At 41.2% G+C, this 19844-nt stretch overlaps 1 protein-coding gene and 1 non-coding gene across 5 annotated transcripts in view; one reads left to right on the forward strand and one right to left on the reverse strand.

The window, feature by feature from the left end:
* Tbc1d1 (TBC1 domain family member 1) overlaps window positions 1-19844 on the reverse strand; it is a 200594-nt gene that overhangs the window by 139012 nt on the left and 41738 nt on the right. The gene's annotated exons all lie outside the window — the stretch shown is intronic.
* On the forward strand, window positions 8464-8536 carry Trnaa-agc (transfer RNA alanine (anticodon AGC)). Its single transcript has one exon. It is a non-coding gene; the product is annotated as a tRNA-Ala (tRNA).

A 19844-nucleotide genomic window follows, 5' to 3' on the forward strand; every position in this document is an offset into this window, starting at 1 on the left:
CTCAATTTCCAAAATTTCTCTATGTGATAATGGCTGAACAGCTTTAGCTAAGTTACTTCCCTGAGCCTTTATCATGATGGATCCCACTCTTAACAGGGCTGGTTTAGGATTTAATGAAATGATGCACAGAAAGCACGAACCTGAATCCTGGCATATGGTAAGATGCTCAGCAAATGTTAGCTGTAGTATGGCCATAGGAGGACCAGTGATTCTATTGAATAGTGATGAGTATGATAAGTTTTTAAATGGAGAAGAAAATACAATGGCTGGAGGCCTCAAGTTCAGAGCTGGGTTTACAGATACACAAAACATGACAGAGGAGACTATGTATTAGTCAAAACTAACTTCAGGATGGGTAGGCTTCCAGGATGTCTCCTGGTGTTTTCCTCTCCCTTTTTATGAGTTGCTGGGTTTAGCAGCAAAACTGTAATCCATTTGTTACTTCAACTTTAGAGGCCAAGACAGGAATCGTTCAAGTTCCTTTGGTAAATCCCTGTCATTCTAGCTGGGCAGAGACTCGGTATATGCAAGTGTTACTAGCCCCCCTCACTTTCCAGCAGTTCACAATTCCTCTGAGGCCATGGATCCTGCTCACCACACAGTGACTTCCCTTACCCACCCCACCCTTCTGGCCTTCTCTTAAGGACACGCCCATGATTACATTTTAAATCTTGCCAGAGTCAAAGTGGAGCCTTCAGGCAGCAAGACTGAGTATTTGAAAACTAACTTCTGAGCAAACAGTGCTCAGAAGAGGGGATGGAAGGACAAATTTGGTGAGGACTTAGCTGGAGGTAGGCCCTAAATTCAGGAGATTAACTATGGAATATTTTACAGGTTGAGTAACCCTTATCGGAAATACTTGAGACCAGAAGTGCTCCAGATTTTGGATCCATTTCGGATTTTGGAATGTTTGCAAATATACAATGAGATATCTTAAACACAGGACCCAAGGTGAAACACAAAATTCATTTGTATTTCATAAACACCTTATACGCATAGCCCAAAGGTGATTTTATACAATATTTTTAGAGCAACTGCATTCTGACTGTGGCCTATTACATGAGTCAGGTGTGGAATTTTCCACTTGTAAAGTCATGTTGATACTCATAAGGTTTTGGATTTTTGGAATATTTCAGGTTTGGGATATTAAGATTAGGGATATCCAACCTGTACTTAGATATATCAATGTCAACATTTAAATTAAGGTCTCTAGTTTCAGGTTTTGATTTTGTGTGTTACCTTATAGCTTTTTGTTAGCCATAATGACAGCAAGCAGATTTAATAAGACCAGTTTTAGTGGCTCCAACTTCTCTAAATTTGTCCAGAAGCCTTGCAAAAGTAAAAACTGACTGCAGCCCAACTAGAAATATTAAGAAGTCTCTGCAGAATGAAGAGGAGCAGTAGAACCTGTAACTCCCTGGGCACAGAACCTTCCAGAATAAAGTGCAGACCAGTTTTAGAGTATCTTTCTTCTCTATGCACGCAAAGGTCTTATTAAAACCAAAATTTATGTTATGAAACAAATTTATCTCTTCAATTAAAATAATAGTCAATTCATTAAAATGCTTGTTACATTTCAAAACCATGCTGTATTATTCTATTTTGCTATTTAAATATCTGCTCCCTTCTATGTATTTTGCTAAATATGCACCCTAGCCATATTCACTTTTAGCTTATAATATATTCCCAAAATAGTAATAGAATTTATCTATTTTTAGTTCAGTCTATAAAGTTTGAGCAAATAATTTTCTTTCCAAAGCACTGCGTACATGTTTCAGATTCATGGAAAAACCCAGCAGTAATGAGCTCATAAAAGAAAACATAAAAATGTAGTCAAAAGATTTTGACATCCACCCCCTATGTTTTAACAAAACATAGGATCTCAGCTTTATACTCAGGCATCTTATTAAAATTTATAATGGAAAAATAAAAAACATCTATTTACATAGCACTAATTTCACCAAAAGCTAGCTTATTTCCTAAATCCCTTAAAAAATAAGACTAAAAAGTACAATTCCTATTTCCCTATCAAATCTATTAGCAAAGAAATACTGGCCCACATTTCCTCTTTTCCCTGCTTTCATAGTAAATCAGAATTTCCTATTTTTTTTAATAAGATGGTTACGTTTACCTTTGATTAGAATAATTTTTTGCTTCTAAAACTACTGTCTACCTAAATCAAATTCCTTTACAATTGCCAACTTTTTTTCTCTTTTAGTGGTACTGGGGTTTGAACCCAGGGCTTTGCACTTATGAGGCAGGCTCTCTACCACTTGAGCCACTCCACCAGCCATTTTTGCTCTGGTTAATTTGGAGGTAGGGTCTTACTTTTTGCCTAGGCCAACCTGGCAATGATGTTCTTATTTTAAGTTTCCAGACATAGCTGGGATGCCCAGCTTTTTTGTGTTGAGATGGGGTCTCTGTCTTGAAGACTTTGGTTTTTTTTTGCCCCAGGGCTGGCCTAGAACCACGATTTCAGCCTCCAAAGTATCTAGGATTTTGGCATGAATCACGAGTGCCCAGCAAAATCAAGTTTTTAACACAGTTGAAGTTCATTGTAAACATCCTCACTCTTTTCAAGGACTAAATTTGGGTGCCTTAGTATTAGTATTTTAAGATCAGACGGGCACACAAGCACCTAGAAAGGGTGGTGGCTCCTCCTTGTTTGTTATTTGGGCCTGAGACAGAGCCACACCCTCTGCACAGATGTGCAAAACAATTTGTATTTGTTTCATGCTGCAGCCTGATATTTCAACAGTAAGTCCCCCAGGCCTCCTGCACTTGCATTTCACCTACAAAGCCTGTTTATGTTCTGTGCGATCTCAGGTGCACTGAACAGGCATACTTTCTAAAATTAAGACCCAAGTTCCATGGTCCTCAGTAAATGCCCCTCTAAAAAAAAGAAAAAAAGAAAACAAAAAAAGCCTTTTCAATAAAAAGTCTTTCTGGTTCAATGCTTAGCCAAGGAAGGTCTAGATTGTAAAATAAACCACCATCTGTATCCTAGCCTCTGCACAGGTAGAGATGTAACATAATTGAAGAAACTTCTACTGACTTTGAGAGGTGTAAGTGCTGGGGAGATTAAGAAGGAAATGGCTGCTTGGGATGGCATCCAGTGTCTCAAAGGCTTTTAAGTAGGGAGGGCTCCTCTCACCTGGAATTTTTCAAATATGACAGGGGTTATGCTCTGGGCAAGGTGAAGATAAATTTAGCTTTCAGATGAAGGTCAGGAGGCCTCTAGAGTGGTCTGATTGATTTGCATGTGGACTTTTGGAGCCTTGATCTCTGTGAGACAGCCCCGGAGGAAGGAGGCCAGGTATGTCCTGCTAGCTTCTGCCTGTTCACGACTAGCTGAGTGACCTCAGGCAGTTCATGTTAGGGCATTTCCACCTTCTGAACTGTGGAGATTAGACTTATGAGCTACCCTGCCAAGCTTTCTTCCAGAACATGTCTGCTAAGTTAAATGCCCATGACCGGTTTGGATCTGGCATCCTGAGTTCATGGTCAACATGAAGTAAACCATACCAGCTGGCCAGTGTCAAGGTCATATTATCACAAGGAAACCAAGGCTCCTGGAAGTTCCCCAGAACTGAGAGACGGTTCCTTATTCCAGGGGAGAAGAGCATTTGGATGCCCACTCAGCAGCAGGGCTCACCTGCCTCCTCTCCAAGATCAAGGGTCAGCAGGGAAAAAACAGCATCCACAGACTTACTGCATGGTAGATGCTTGTAGATGCTTTGACATATTATCTCCTTAATCCTCACAACCCTAGGAGGTAAGAGAAAGGATAAAAGTAATAAAGCATAATGCGTATTGAGAGCTTGGTCAGATGCTGCTAAAACCAGCATCCATGATGCCCCAGGCATTGCTCACATTTACAGCAAGGGAGGGAAGGAATACGCTGACCTATTTGGGCTGGGGAAACGGATCACCCCGCAGGGATAGGGCAAACCCAGGATCCAAGCCCAGGCACCATGCCAACTGAACCACTTTATTTCATAGCCCTGAAGTTCTATCTCAAAACCCTGCTGCCGGGCAGTACTCATTCTGTTATGTGAGATGAGGAGTTGGGGTTTGCAAAGGGAACATAATTCACCAGAGGTCTTGGCTGGGTTGGGCAGAGCTCTCTCTGTCCTGGTAGTTTCCTCATGGGCCTCTTGTTAGAACCTTCCTAGCAGATTCCACCTGCTACAAACACAGGGCTTTGTGTTGTAAGACTTCAGGACCTGATGGCCAAGGGGTTCTCAAGACAGCCACCAGCTTCAAGCAGCTTCTAGGCAAAACACAGTTTATCAGTGAAAGCATTCAGCCTCTCTCATAGTTCTTGGGGTACCTGCTTATGCTAGCTAGACTAGATAAAGATGAGCTGGAAATGGCAAAAAAATTCTAATAAAGGAGTGGATTGATGTCTAGATGAATGAACGAATGAATGAGAAAGGAAGGAAGGAGGAAGAGAGGGAGGGAGAAAGGGAAAGGAAGGGGAAAAAAGGAAGGGAGTGAGGAAAGGGAAGGGAAGGGAGGGAAGGAGGAAAGCAAGTTCTTGTTGGGTTCCTTCTCAGGGGTCCAGCCAGGCCAGAAGTTGGTGATGAGGAAATGAGATTCACTGAAAGCTGCCCACCAAGACCAGGCTGAGAGGGTAGCTGCAGCCAGATGACCTGAACCCAGGAGAGAGTGGAGATGTGGCTGCTGGGTATGTGGAGGTCAGGAACGGTGGTCCCGACTGTGGCCAGGGGAAGCAAGTGCTGGAGGACTCTGGATGAGATTTGGGCCCTGCCAAAGCTGAATGAGACCCTGGTTCTTTAGTTGGATGCATCAGTGACTCTAGGACCAGATTTAGAATCAATTTCCATGGACAACTTCACACAGCTGCTCTTCTTCTCCAAGTGTGAAACTGGGGTGTACAGGCTGGCAGAATCCAAAAGAGGGGTACACAGCCCCTCTGTGTCAACAAATGCTGCTTCACAGTTTCAAGTCATCAAGTGGCAAGTTCATATAACTAACCCTGGCTCACTGTGTGCTCCACTGAACTTAACCCACCGAAGTAGCCATTTCAACTATTTATTCAGTCACTTACTAAACATCTATTGCACATCACCACACACCAGTCCCTGGGGACACGCCACCTGCCCATAGAAGAACATATCATGGTCCACTGAGCTCACACAACAAGAAAACAGGAAATGGGTGGAAAGCACAAGAAGAAAGAGAGAGAGGGTGCCATGAAGCCATACAGATAGAAGGTCCTTAACCCAACACTGGGTCCTCATAAGACAACCTGGAGGCTCTGAAATGCTAAGTAGAAAGAAAAAAGAGGTTATCCCTAATCTATAAAGGATTGGAATATGATCCTGGACTGTTAATTATAGCATTCATGTTTCCTATGTTTCTTTAAATTGCAAAATATTTCTCCCCACTTTAAATAGCATATGACAGACACCCATTGTTGTGGTTTGAAACGGTTTGTCTCCACCAAGACTCATGTTGAAATTTGGTTGCCATTGTGTTAGTGTGGGGAAGTGTTTGGGTCATGGGGGCTCCACCCTCATCTGTGGATTAGTGCCTTTCTGGCATGAGTGGGTTGGCTCGCTGGGCTACTCAATCTTCTGCTTTCTGCCATGAGTTGAAGTATGTAAGAGAGACCCTCGCCAGATGCAGCCTCCTGATTTTGGACTTCCCAGCCTCCAGAACTGTGAGCTAAATAAACCTCTATTGTTCATGAGCCACCCAATCTCAGGCATTCTGTTACAGCAACAGAAAATGGACCCATCTAGCTGCTACTCAGTCTTAACAATTTTAGATATTTTTGTACATATGTAGATATATGTATTTTTTAAGAAATAAAATGTTATTTATAGTTTTCCCTGAATCTCAAGAGGTAACCACTACCCTGCACTGGGTGTACCTCTCTCCCTCTATTTTTTTATATATTAGTCCCATAGGTAGCAATTCAAGAACAATATAAAGGAATATTATATGCAGCATTATGTTATACACATAATATAAATTGCTTTTTTATATATTCAATGTTATTTTAACTGCTGAACAATGTTCAATTGTATGACAATTCATAGTTTAATTATCTAATTCCTTTTTAGTGGACACTTAGATTTTTTCCCTTTTCTTTTCTTTTTTTTTTTTTTTGTGGTACTGGGGTTTGAACTCAGGGCCTCACACTTGCTAGGCAGGCACTCTTCCAGTTGAGCTACTCCACCAGTCCTTATTTATGTTGGGTATTTTCAAGATATGTCCTTGTGAACTATTTGTCTGGGCTGGCCTTGAAACTAGATCCTCCTGATCTCTGCCTCATAAGTAGCTAGGATTACAGGTGTGCGCCACCAGCATCTGGTTTCTTCTTTTCTTCTTTCTTCTTCTTCTTCTTTCTTCTCCTTCTCCTTCTCCTTCCTTCTCCTTCTCCTTCTTCTTTCTTCTTCTTCTTTCTTCTTCTTCTTCTCTTCTTCCTCTTCTTCATCTTCTTCCTCTTCTTCCTCCTCCTCCTCCTCCTTCTCCTCCTCCTTCTTCTTCTCCTTCTCCTCCTCCTTCTTCCTTCCTCCTCATCCTCCTCCTCCTTCTTCTTCTTCTTCTTCTCCTTCTTCTCCTTCTTCCTTCTTCTTCTTCTTCCTCTTCCTCCTCCTCTTCCTCCTCCTCCTCCCCCTCCTCCTCCTCCTCCTTCTTCTTCTTCTTTCTTTTGCCATGGCAACAACACCCTTGTAATCATCTCCTTGTGCACATGTCTAATTGCTGGGCATCTTAGTTCAGGCAGTTATAACAAATTAGCATAGACTGGGTGGCTAAAACAATAAAACATCTATTTCACAGAGTTCTGGAGTCTGGGACGTCTAAGATCAAGGCACCAGTACATCCAGTGTCCACTGAGTATGTGCTTCCTGGGTCACACATAGCTGCCATCTTGGCTCCTTACATGCCAAAGAGGAAGCAAGCTCTCCTGTGTGTGTCCTTATGAGGACACAGATCTCATCATGAGGAATCCACTCTTATGACCCAATTACCTCCAAAAATCCATTGGGGTTCATTGTTTCAACAGATGAATCTGGGAGGACACATGGTCCATAACACTGAGTAAAAGGTAGTCATATCTTCAGCATCACTGCCACCACCTTATTCTCTACAGAGTGACTTGCGTTCCCACCAGTGGCACTTGTGTGCCTGCTTCCTCACATTTCCCTAACCCTGATGCCAACTCAGAAGCTTTGCAAATCTAATGAATAGAAAACATTATTTTCTTACTTTAATCTACCTTTCCCTGATTGCCTGCTTTTATTCATATGTTAAATGACTGCGTTTTTACTATAAATTGCTCATCTCTATTAGCTCATTTTTCTATTGGGTTTTTTTTTAATAATTGTTTTGTAGACATTCATTATATGTATATATAAATTTTTTTTTAGGCCGGGTCTCATTATGCAACATCAAACTCACAGTCATCCTGCCTCAGCCTCAGAGGTGCTGGAATTTCAGGAATGTATCACCATACACAGCTACTATAGTAATTCTTGATCAATTGTTCTTTGATTTAACAATTATTTAGTGACAATACTGTTAAGTGAATCAGATAAAATATGGATATAATCTCATAAATGCACAAAACTTCAACTAAATGAATTGTGTTGACTTCAGCAATGGCTCACATTGCTTAATGGTTTCATATTTCATGCCCAGGGCATCATATGAAAACTGATGTCAGAAGAGTTCATGTCCATTGCCAAAGACGTAGTCAAACTAAATGACTGGTGACTGTCGTGGAGATGTTAAACACCCTTGGAGAAGCTGCACACTCTGGCCTGTGCTGACCACAGACACACATTAAATCAAAGACCAGCTTGTCATTGGACTTAGAGCAACTTCTAAAACATTTCCTCTTTTTGTCCAATTTTTCATTCATCTTGTTTGACTTTTTTCAGTATATAACTTGAATTTTTATCATCCTCATAATAATCCTCAAAAAATTAGTAACACTACCAAAATTATCATAACTACTAACATTGTCATAACTTATTCCACAGAACATTAGAACTGAAAAGTTACTCTACAACCAAATCTCTTTATGTACAGATGATAAAACTACAATCTGAGGGGATAAACTTCATTCATTCTTTTATTCAACAAATATTTACTGAGCTCCTACTAGAATAGATATCATTAGGGTCCATGCATTGAACTAAAAAATATATAAATTTCAGCCCTTAAAATTTAAGCATTTAAACATATTTATCTCTAACATCAACTTTCAGAGGTCAGTGTGACCAGTTAAATAATGTGCCAAAGTTGCATAGCTATTAAATGGAATAAGCAGGGTTGAGTCCAGGGAGTTTGAATCTATCCCATCATGGGATGTGCCCCTGCTGCTTGGCCTGGGTTCAGGAGGCAGAGATTTGAGTCTTTCAGTAGAAGGAGGCCCTGGTATTTAACAATACGATGTCCTCCTTTATAGAAGAAATCCAGGCTGGAGGTATGGCTTAAGTGGTAGAGTGCCTGCTTAGCAAGCATGAGGCCCTGAGTTCAAACCTCAGTACTGCCAAAAAAAAAATAAAATAAAAAGCTTTATGCCTAGAAGAAATCCAGTTCTTCAGGTGAATTGCATAATGGATGGGGGAGGTGATGTTCACTCCTATAGAAACTCATCCTTGACCCATGTGAACGACTGACCCAAGACTAAAGTAACTACATAGAGAAGCCCGGCACAAGCTCTAGCATAAGGGTGAGCAGTTGGACTTCACAGGGTTCTCAGTCTAGTGGAGGACACTGACAATAAGCAAGTAACTTCCCAAACATTTTATGATTTGTCTTAAGTTTTTAAACTTCAGAAACCTTCTCTGGTTTTTAAATACCAGAGAAACAAAAAAGGGAAAAATATTGCTCTTAGAAGGAAACCTACGGGTGAGACTTGCATCCTTCCTAGGGGTCAGTTCTGAGCATCCTTTGAGAGAGCATTTGGAAATTTGTTGTGTGGTTGCCTCTCATGGTCCTTAAAAGGTCACATTCAGCTGGCTTTTTGTGGAATAAGACGTTCAGAGCCATGACTGCCACCTACTTCCAGTAGCAGCAAAACACCACCATGTATGAACACTAACCAGCTTCTGATCGAAACCCTCTCTAACTCTTAGAATTCTGCTGCCTCAGAGGAGCCACTCATGCCTCACAGGAGATCCTGACACCGGTGGCACAGAACGCAAGGCATGGACATAACAGGACTTCCCATTGTAAAACATTAGAAGCTCTACAGAATTCATGACTATTATCTGACCATGCAGACATTTTTAAGAGAGTCAGTGTTGGCTGTAAATGCATTCTGAATTGCAAATATGCTCTTTCTCTCTCTCTCTCTCTTTGCTTCTCAATCTTCTCTCAATCTGATTCTGTCCCTTGGCTTCTAGGACCTCCTTAAGGTTTCTGTCTGACTCATGGCTAGGCTGAGAATGGAAGACGTGGGAAGCTTTTGCCCTGACCCTCGCCTTTCCCCTTTATCCTTTGCTATTTCCTGTCTCCTGTTTTTGCTGTGGGACTACATCACATTTGTGAAAAATGGAGGCCTCAGTATAGAAGGACTGTTCAAGCAGGGGACAGCTGAAAGACAATAAGGGGGAATCTGACCACTTATATTTACCTAAACTGTTAACAGTAGAAAAAGTGTTGTGATAAGGAAATTACATACTTAGCATATGATCTGGGAGCTGGTGTGACCTCATGCAAGACCACAGGCTTATGGTCACAGGCTTCTCTGGGGACTTAGTGGCACGGCTTTCCATTGGCTGTGAGATGTGAGCAAGCTACTTGACACCCAAGCCCTGCTTCCACAGTTGCACCAATGCCATCTGATAGACATTGCAAAATGAGTTTTAAAAACCTCTTAAGTGAAAGAGCACCAAGGAATAAGTAGCAGCTTCACAGCATTCCTAATTTCTAATGTACTTTTGACTTTAATTCCTACTAACCTTCAATAAATTCAAGACTTCCATTTTTAACTAAAGGAATGCCCCTAAAGTTCTCTCATTGCAAAATGCCAGTGTGTTTCACCCTGGCTTATCTCTTTTCTCAACTCTGATCTGTTGGAAGTGGAAATCCATCAGGAGTGTGTTTTGGCCCATTTTCCTTTGCTAAGACAGAGTAGTTTATAACGAATATAAAGTTTAGCCAGGCACGGTGGTTTACATCTGTAATTCCAGCTACTCAGGAGATAGAGATTAGGATTATGGTTTGAGACCTGCCTGGGCAAAAAGCTAATGAGATCCTGTCTTAAAGAACAAGCTGAGCATGGTGGGTACATGCCTGTAATCCCAGTTATGCAGGAGGCAAAGGCAGGAGGATCATGATCTGAGGGTTGGGCAAAAATTTTGTGACCCTATCTGGAAAATAACCTAAAGCAAAAATGGCTGGAGATGTGGCCTGAGTAGTAGAGTTCTTGGCTAGAAAGTGCAAGGTCCTGAGTTCAAGAACCCTAGTACTGCCACATCCACCCCCCGCCAAAAAAAAAAAAACCCAAGCAAACAGAGGCTTATTTAGGCTGGGAAGTCCAGGACTGGGTACATCCAGTGAGGGGCTCATGGGAAAGCAGAAAGGTAAGCAATTGTGGAAGAGATGAAGCCAAGAGGCAGCCTCATTGTACCAACGCAATCTCACCATAGTGAATCTGGTTTTCCAGAGTGAGAACTCTTACTGAATCCATTCATAAGGACTCCTCCCACATCCCCCAACACCTCCCATTATGTTCCCACACTGGGCCCTGGGCATCAAGCCTTCACATGGGTTTTGGTGGGGACTAACCATACTGGAACCATAGCACAGTGGTAAGGACCAAGGGCCCCTGACTAGGTAACATGACTGCTACTGATATCTACAATGGGCACAAGATTCTCAAGTATTGGAATGACTGCATGTATTTTCGCTGACCCCATTCAACCTACCTCAGCTTCTTGACTCCCAGCAAAAAAGCTCCACGTCTGTTTCTAAGGCCTAAAGATGAATCGAAGGCAGTTTTTCAGAGAGCCCTTTCAATTCAATGATAAATATGCTTGTCTTTAAGTCATTCCAAGAATTTTTAATCCATGGCCACACAAATGTCTGTATTTAAGCCTCTATGCAAAAATATACCAGCCATTTAAAAATCCATCTGTCTTTAAAGCCACCTTAAATACAAAGGGCCATTCAAAGATCTTACTAGAGCCTCTACATTAAGCTGAGATAGACAGCTAGTAAGTGACAGGGCCATGATATGGACCTGTTGTGTCAAGTGATTGATTTAGTCACTACATGGACCATGGGGGTCAGGCAGGGGATGTAAACAGGAAACATGTCCAGCAGGAGGCACTGGGGAGTGGGGAGCCTTGGAGGGATAGAGTGTACAATGCCAGTCTACAGGCATTCAAATTGAATTGTTCTTCTTCAAACACTATGGTAAGCAATTAAAAAAAATGTAGGCTACTGATCTGCAATCCTGCCCCATTACACCATTAGCAGAAATTATTGCTAACTGTCAAAGCAGTGCACATGTTTGTTTGTTTTAAGGTGCTGGGGATCAAACCCAGGGCCTTGTACATACTAGGTAAGTTGATCTGACCAAACTACATTCCCAGTCCTCAAAGTATTTTGACTCATTTGTTTTTATGAATAATTTTTAAATAAGTCTCTAAATTTGGGCAGAAATAAAGTAAAAGATAAAGTACACGTGTCCTAAAGAAGGGGCAAACAAAGACTTAAGAGGTATAAAGGCATGGAAGCAAATCCAGGCAAGCTTTCAGGAGTAGGTAGCATTTGAGCTGGGAGAGATGGGATGCTTTTATGAAGTAGAGGAAGAAAAAACCTCTCTGAGCAAAAGAAACAATAATGAGCAAAAAGAGGAAAGCTTGGAAAAAATAGAGTCCCGTTTTGCTGGAGAATAGAGAATCTTGGAACTACAGGAAAAGGTACAAAGATGCATCTGTGACCAGACATGGTCAAGGTTCTTGACTGCCAGCTACCATTAATCCTTTGTGATGGAAATGCCTGCTCAGAGGATGGGTTTTCTAGATGAATATACATTGTTGTTCTTCCAACTCTTAATACACAGTGTGCTTTTTCCCCTACACATCTTCAAATCTGAAAAAGTTATCACTATTCAGCATATATTTTTATTATTTATTTATTTTCAGTACTGGAGTTCAAACTTAGGGCCTCACGCTTGCTAGGCAGGCGCTCTACCACTTGAGTCACTCCATCAGCACTTTTTGTGTTAGGTATTTTTGAGATAGGGTCTCATGAACTATTTGCCCAGGCTGGCTTCGAACCACAATTCTCCTGATCTCTGCCTCCCAAGTAGCAAGGATTGCAGGCATGAGCCACTGGCGCCTGGCCTCAGCATATGTTTTTTAAAAGTAAACTTGGTCATCATAAATGTTTATGAGAAAAGGGGCCTAAAAACTAGCAGCAGTTCCAGCCACCACCATCATCTGTGTTTCTATTGCTCTGAGTAGAGACCAGCAAATATAGCATTTTAGAAAAAAATATAGCTGAAGTCATATTTTCCAGCAGTTTCCCCAAGTGAATACTGATGGTTTTATCTGGCATTTTAAAATAAAATAGGCCAATGACAGAACATCACGAAAAATTATCATCTGTTGCACTATAAATGGAAGGAAAGAAGAAAGGAGGGAGTGAGAAATGATACGTAGTTTGTCGTGAAATGTAGATCAAGTGCAAGAACTGACTTTTTAAAAAAGGTACAACAGTGAAAAAGAAAAACTATCGAAAATCTGTTCTGAACTTTCATGAAAAAATGGCACGGGGTAAAAACGAATTGGAGTTTGGAGTCAGGAATGCTACATTGGGATCTCAGCTCTCTCTCCTTACTGTGTTGTCTTGTCTACAGATAGGTTTCCTCATCTCTAAACAGGTAATATTAGTACTGTAGTGACTGCAGGATAAAAATGCTCTGATATGTATTACATATAGTCACCTGATGCCTTCTTTTGGAAAGGACAGGCCTGCCACCTTGCATTACTGTGAACCTGAGTATTATGCAGATTCATCAGCTGCTTACATTCTCCACCACCCCCCATGAAGGGATTCTAAATGTTTATGCAGTCCACTTGACCTTCATGCAGTGGGAAACAGGCAGTGAACAACTGTCCTGTGTCTCACTGAGGCAGCCTCAAGTGACTGCTCTGAAAGAATTCCTTACTGGACCGCCCCCATCCCTTTTAAGTTAATATTAAAACCAGTTGGCACCCTGCAGCATCCTCTATGAGGTCGTGGGGAAAAGACACGGAACAGAGGCACAAGGAAAAGCTCTGGGGTGTTAAATGTGTCAAGACAAAGAACAGCACAGATAAAGTGCCGAAAATTTGCTCATTTAACCACAGATCTTTACTGAGCACTTATTTGGGGGTTATATATGTGAACTGTTATAAGCAAACCCCTATGCCCTCCTGAAGCTTATTCCCTAGTGAAGAGAGAAAATGAACAAAACAAAATTTTTAATGGTTTAGTGTATTAGAAGCTCACTAAATGTAGATTGTATGGATCACTCTATAATCTAAATAGAAAAGGAAAAAGGGTAAATTTTAAGATCAAGTTATTAACACTGATTATTCTTAGCATACAAGTGGTTGTGACAATAAAGGGCTGAATTCTTGTGGAAAAGAGTAAGAATGGAAACTGTACATTGTGGTGTGTTTGGGGAGGCGCAGTAGTTTTTCCTTACCTAAGGGGCATACATTCCAAGACCTTCAGTGGGTCCCTGAAACCTAAATAGTACCAAACCCTCAGTATACTACATTTTCTCCTAAACATACATACCTGTGATAAAGTTTAATTTATAAAGCAGGTATAGTAAGAGCTTAACAACAGCAATAATAAAATAGAAAAATTATAGCAGTATACTGTAACAAACATGTAAATGTGGTCTCTTTCTCAAAATCTTACTGTGCTTTTGCCTTCTCACTTAAAGGAAGTACTTTATAGCTTCTCCTTGGCATTATGAGTTGCCAGCATCACTACTCTTGCACATTGGCCCCATTAGTAAATGAAATAAAGGTTGCTGGGACACATACACTGCAATCCTGTAATAGTTGAGATGGCTACCAGATGACTAACAGGTGGGTAGCATACACAGTGTGGATACACTGAATGAAGAAATCACATTCCGGGCATAAGATTTCATCATGATACTCATAACAGAATTCAATTTAAAGCAAAACTATAGATAAGAGGTCTTTGTATATAGGAACCTCTCAGTATGTCTGTATTACCTTTGGACAAAAATTGGGGGAGGCATATGCTCCAGAAGCAAGAAGGAGGAGGTGATTCTTTCTCTAGTCTTACGGTTTCTTAAACTGATCACATTATTAATGGATTTAGCTTGTTTATTTCACAATATTTTTCAGATAAATAATAGTAATAAGCAAATTAAGGTGAGAGGAACGTTCTATATGTACTGACATAGCAATTAGTTCATGACTTATTAGGTGGAAAGTCAAGGTTGTAGCATTACGTATCACATGATTTGCATGTGCTAACTACATAGATTTTTAAACTACATAGATTTTTTAAAGCCAACTAGCTTCAGCTGATGAACAGTCCTCCCAAAGTCTCAGTGACACATCTCTCTTCCTCATCATCCACACACAGTGTATCACCAACTGCACATTGCAGAGCCTACCAAATGTATCCCTTCCTTCATTCCTGCACTTGCTCAATCATAATCATCTCTCACTTGCATCCTCCAAAGGTCTCCTTAGTGTCCTCCACATGGCTGAGTTTGCTTCTCAAAACAAATATGATGACACTGCTCTCTGTATTCCCCATAGATGACTGGATCAACTTATTCTTGAGATGATTTTGAAGACCTTTCTAGATCTCGTGTCAACCTACCTGTGGCAGATATTGATTTCTACCTAATAACAACTCCCCCATTTCCTTACTATCAGAACCCTAATTTTGTTCAGACAATGGATAGAGACCCGTGACCTTAGTTTTGACACATAATAGGTAATCAATATTTTACTGTAAATGAACAGTATAAATTCGTCACACCATTTCTCTTCCCAAAGATTAGTTTGAAAGTCAACATGGGACCTAGGTCTGGTCAATGACACACCAGAAGATGTCTATACCATCCTTCCTTGGAATTCACTTGTGAGACAAACTACAGCAGCTCTCTTGGAGCTCCGAGGCTACAACCCAAAAAGCCAAAGAGTCAGCCTGCTGAGGATAACAGAGTAAAAGGAGATGAAAGCCTGCTGTTGATGTCACGGAATTGCTTGCCTCCGGACCCTTATTAAGTGAGATATCTAAATATCTTTATTGCCTAAACCACATTTTAATGTGCCTATGAATCACTTGGAAATCTCGTTAACATGAACATTCGGTTCAATAGATCTGAGGCAGGGCCTGAGAGAGTACGTTAATAACAGGCTCCCTGGTGAAATTACCAAGCACCATGTGAGAGGAATGAGGACACGCAACACTATAAGTTAGGCATTCTATTACTTTTAGCTGAACTCATCCTCACTGTCTACTCTGCCTCCACACTTACCAAGCCAACCTTCCATACTTCTCACCATACGCAAACAGCCTGCCAGGCTTGGCGCAGGCTCAGTGCTTTCTGGAAGGATCCATAAGCTTCTGGAGATTTCATCTCTCTGACACATCAGCCTTGGTCACTTCTTCCACGCGTCATCTATGCACTTTCCCAAATATGTTGTCTCCAGTCTTATTCAAGCCATTATTTAGCAATTATAGTGACAATGCTTAATAGGTAAAACGTTATTGAAAGACCTCAAACTTAATTCCATGATTATTGAATTCCCCAGCAGATTTTATATATTATACTGCATAAGTGGTTGTGTTACATTATGGTAGTGTGGGAATTAAAAACTGCAGGAACGGTGTGCTCTTACCAGTAACGAAAGGCAGGTGCCTCTCCTTGGTGAAGCTTTTATTGCACATGGCACTCTAAAAGCTTTTCTTTTTTTTTAAATAAAGTCTGATATTAAGATGTATCAGCATAAACAGAGCTCAAAAGAATTATTCATGATCACTTCCAGATGAAATTTCTCTTATCTAAGAAAGTCCCACCTGCTTCATACCACATTGGGTTATTCCAGAATTGAGCATTATACTTTTAGTTCAGACTTGTGACAAATTACTGGATCTGAATGCAAAATATGTTCACATGCCAGAGTGAAAGAGGCACGAGGAGACGGATGTGTGCATGTGAGAAACCATCACCCAAGCCCTCACAGCCCCTGAGGATCCACTGGCACATTGTCCAACGTAATGGTTTGATTTGATTCTCACTGTAAATTAGCACGATTTTTCAACTCAAAGCCACCACATAATCTGTGCAAACAGCAAAGCCACATGGGATAACTGCTAAACCAGGCAGGACTCAGAGGTTTTCATTCAAATTCTACCGGTGACTTGACACAAGACTATTAGCCCCTTTAAGTCAGTAGATTTGCAAGTCACGTACTGTAAAAGTGAAAGATCTAAACACTGTCCTGTGTTATCCACAACTGAAGGTCACAATAGAAACCTCAAAGAGGAGCATGAAGGCACAGGATAAATAGTGTTGGGGCCACTGGTCTGAACCAGAAGCCACAAGGTCATTAATGATTGCAGGCTTTCTGACCTGCTAACACAGGGAACTCTGTTGCTTTCCAGGTACAACCTTCTTCCCTGCCTTCTCCTCCATCAGTTCCAAAGGCCCTACAGTCATGAGCAATTATAACCCAGGAAAAGGCTCATTCATAGCCTGAGGATTCTTAGGGATCATGAACTTTGAGTCAATATTCCAAAAGCAGACTGTGTCCTCTTTTATAGATCTCCAGTGTTTTGCAATGCTGTACAAATACTATAGTCCCTTTACACATCCTAAAAGTTTTCTTAAACATGATCTGACCTTTCTTATTTGTTTTGTTTCTTTAAGACAGAGTCCCACTATGTAGCACAGGCTGGCCTCAAACCCACGATCCTCCTGCCTCTGCCTCCCAAATGCTGGGCTTACAGGCATGCACCACCATATGCAGAAATCTGAACTCTTTTGGCTGTTTTCAATATTATTTTCTAATATTCTTTCTGAAGTTTGCTAATGTATGACTAAGGCCCACTTCCTCATCCTTACTGAGTGTCACCATGTCCGCCTAACCCAACTGAGTGTCATGAGTTTCATTCCCTCCTCTGCTGATATGTGATGGATATACTCAAGAATGAAAAAGAAGCTGGGTGCCAGTGTCTCAGGCCTGTAATTCTTATGTGGAGGCTGAGACTGAGAGGATCTCTGTTTGCCCAGGCCAGCCTGGGCAAATAGTTCAAGAGACCCCCATCTCCAAAATACCAGAGCAAAATGGACTGGAGGTATGGCTCATACAGTAGAGTACCATCTCTGCAAGCCTGAAGCTTGAGTTCAAACCCCAGTCCCAACAACAACAACAACAACAAAAACAAAAAGAAGGAAAGAATTCCGATAGAATCAAAGTATGGTGGTCCTCAGCCCCTAGATGGAGGCAATTTTCTCTTTCCCTCTTACAATGTAGCTCTCACAACAGCAAAGTTTTATTTACAAATTCTGAAGTTGTGGGATCTTAAATGAAACACTGACATTAATGGAAAATTTCACACAAATGGAAAAATGGAGAAGATGTTATAATGAGCTCCCAAAAGCCATCACCCAACTTTGACAAATGTCATGTCAGGACCAATCTTGTTTCATCCATAGCCACATCCACTCTCTCCCCAGAGATCATTTTAAAGATGATTCCTGACACATTATTTCATTCATAAGTATTTCAGCATTGAGCCCTAAAACATAAAACCTCCTTGTGTTTTTTAAACACAAAAGATTTTTAAGTCATCAAGACACAAACTAGGGAAAATGTAGAGCACTTGTCAACCATTTATATTTCTCCCAGTAAGCCACAAAAATGATAGATACATGTTATTACATGTTTGTCCAAACCCACAGAATATGTAACACCAAGCGTGAACCCTGAAGTAAATCGTGGACTTTGGGTGACGACGATGTGTCAATGTAGGTTCCTGGATTGTGGCAAATGTACACTCTGATTGAGGATGCTGATAATGCCAGAGGCTGTGCATGTGTGTAGGGAGGAAGTATGAGAAATCTCTGTACCTTCCTCTTACTTTTGCTATGAACCTAAAATTGCTAAATACAAATAAAGTCTTAAAATATTTTTTAAATCCATCAATTCAATCAGAAGTTTTCCTGCAAAGAGGGCTTCCAGGTGCATTTCCATGAATGAACGAAAAATATGAACTATTCTCAGGTCTGTGTTTTGTGACAGCTAAATGCCCTGTTGGCAGACACGCTACTCTTTCTTTAAAATTTTATTAGCATAATGAATTGTACCAAGGGGTTTTGTGTGGTATTTGCAAACATGCATATAATACACTTGGGTCAAATTCACCCAGTCTATATTACTCCTTCTTTTTTTTTTTTTTTTGGTGGTACTGGAGTTTGAGCTCGGGGCCTCATGCTTGTTGGGCAGGGGCTCTACCACTTGAGCCCCTCCACTAGCTCTATATTACTCTTTGTTAAGCCCCCTCCTCTCCTTCCTTTTAAACAGTGCTAGAGGGTTTCATTATGCTATTTTCATACATATATAATATACTTCTATCATATCCATCTCCCAACCCCCCTCCTTTCTTCCTCCCCATCCTAGCTCCCCGCCCACAACAGTCCCCCTTTTAGAATCATGGACATACTACTGTTCACACCAATTAACTCATAAAATCCTCCCAAAAGCCCTTTGCAGTAGGTTCTGTGATGATGCCCACTTTACAGATGAAGAAACTGAGGCACAAAGAAGTGAGGTCGTGTGTCTAGGGTTACTCAGGAGCAGAACAGCATCTCACACTTGCCTCCTCACCCTGGTATAACGCTGCACTGAATAGCATTTTCCTGGTTGGCCAATTAAGTTCCCCTAAAAACAGACCTCAAGAAAAGGAATTGGGGGGGAGTAGGAAGACCATACAGGGAAGAAAAACAGTGTGGTAATGAATGAGTTAACTTTGGGATCAACAGGGGTCAGCTCCCCAGCAGAATCTTCAGAGGAAAGGGAGAATGGGGGTCAGCAAACAACAACTAGCAGGTCAAATCCTATATAATGCCTTTTTGTAAATAAAGTTTTACTGGAATACAGCCAAGTCCATTCTTTTAGTACTGTCTATGGCTGCTTCTGTGCTAAAATTGTAGAGTTGAATAGTTGTGTCAGAAACCTTATGGCTTACAAAGTTGAAAATATTTATTATCTGGTCTTTAACAGCAGAAATTTGCTGATCCCTGATGTAAAACATCTGGAAGGAAAGAAAGAAGCTTTTAGGGTTGCCTGGGGTCTTTAGATTCCAGTTCTGCAGAGCTGTCCTTCAGGCACTCTGAGCAAACCCGTGTGGCTCCTGAGAAAGCCCCAGGCTGAGTCAGAGCGGCCTGTGGTGGTGGGAGTGGGGGTGGTCGGGGAGGCAGTGGTGGTGGTGGTGGTGGTGGTGGTGATGGAGGCAGTGGTGATGGAGGCAGTAGTGGTGGTGGCAGTGGTGGTGAAATCATGCAGCATGTGTGGGCATGCACCTCTGTGGGAACTCAGAAGTGGGCCAGGGGAATTGGAGCCAGACATCCACAGCACAGCCTACACCCTCAGAAACCTCATCCATAATAGGAATAATAATATTTAGCACAAAAATTAGGGTGATAATTACATTGCAAAATACATGCTGACCTAGATCAAAAATGTTATCTATTATTTTTTCAAACAATCTTCCCAAATTAGGAAACTATCATTAATGCCTATTGCCTAAGCTTGAATTCTTTACAACACAGAAAAATATTTCACAAATGT

This window comes from Castor canadensis, chromosome 9, assembly GCF_047511655.1.
Source record: "Castor canadensis chromosome 9, mCasCan1.hap1v2, whole genome shotgun sequence".
Lineage (NCBI taxonomy): Eukaryota > Metazoa > Chordata > Mammalia > Rodentia > Castoridae > Castor > Castor canadensis.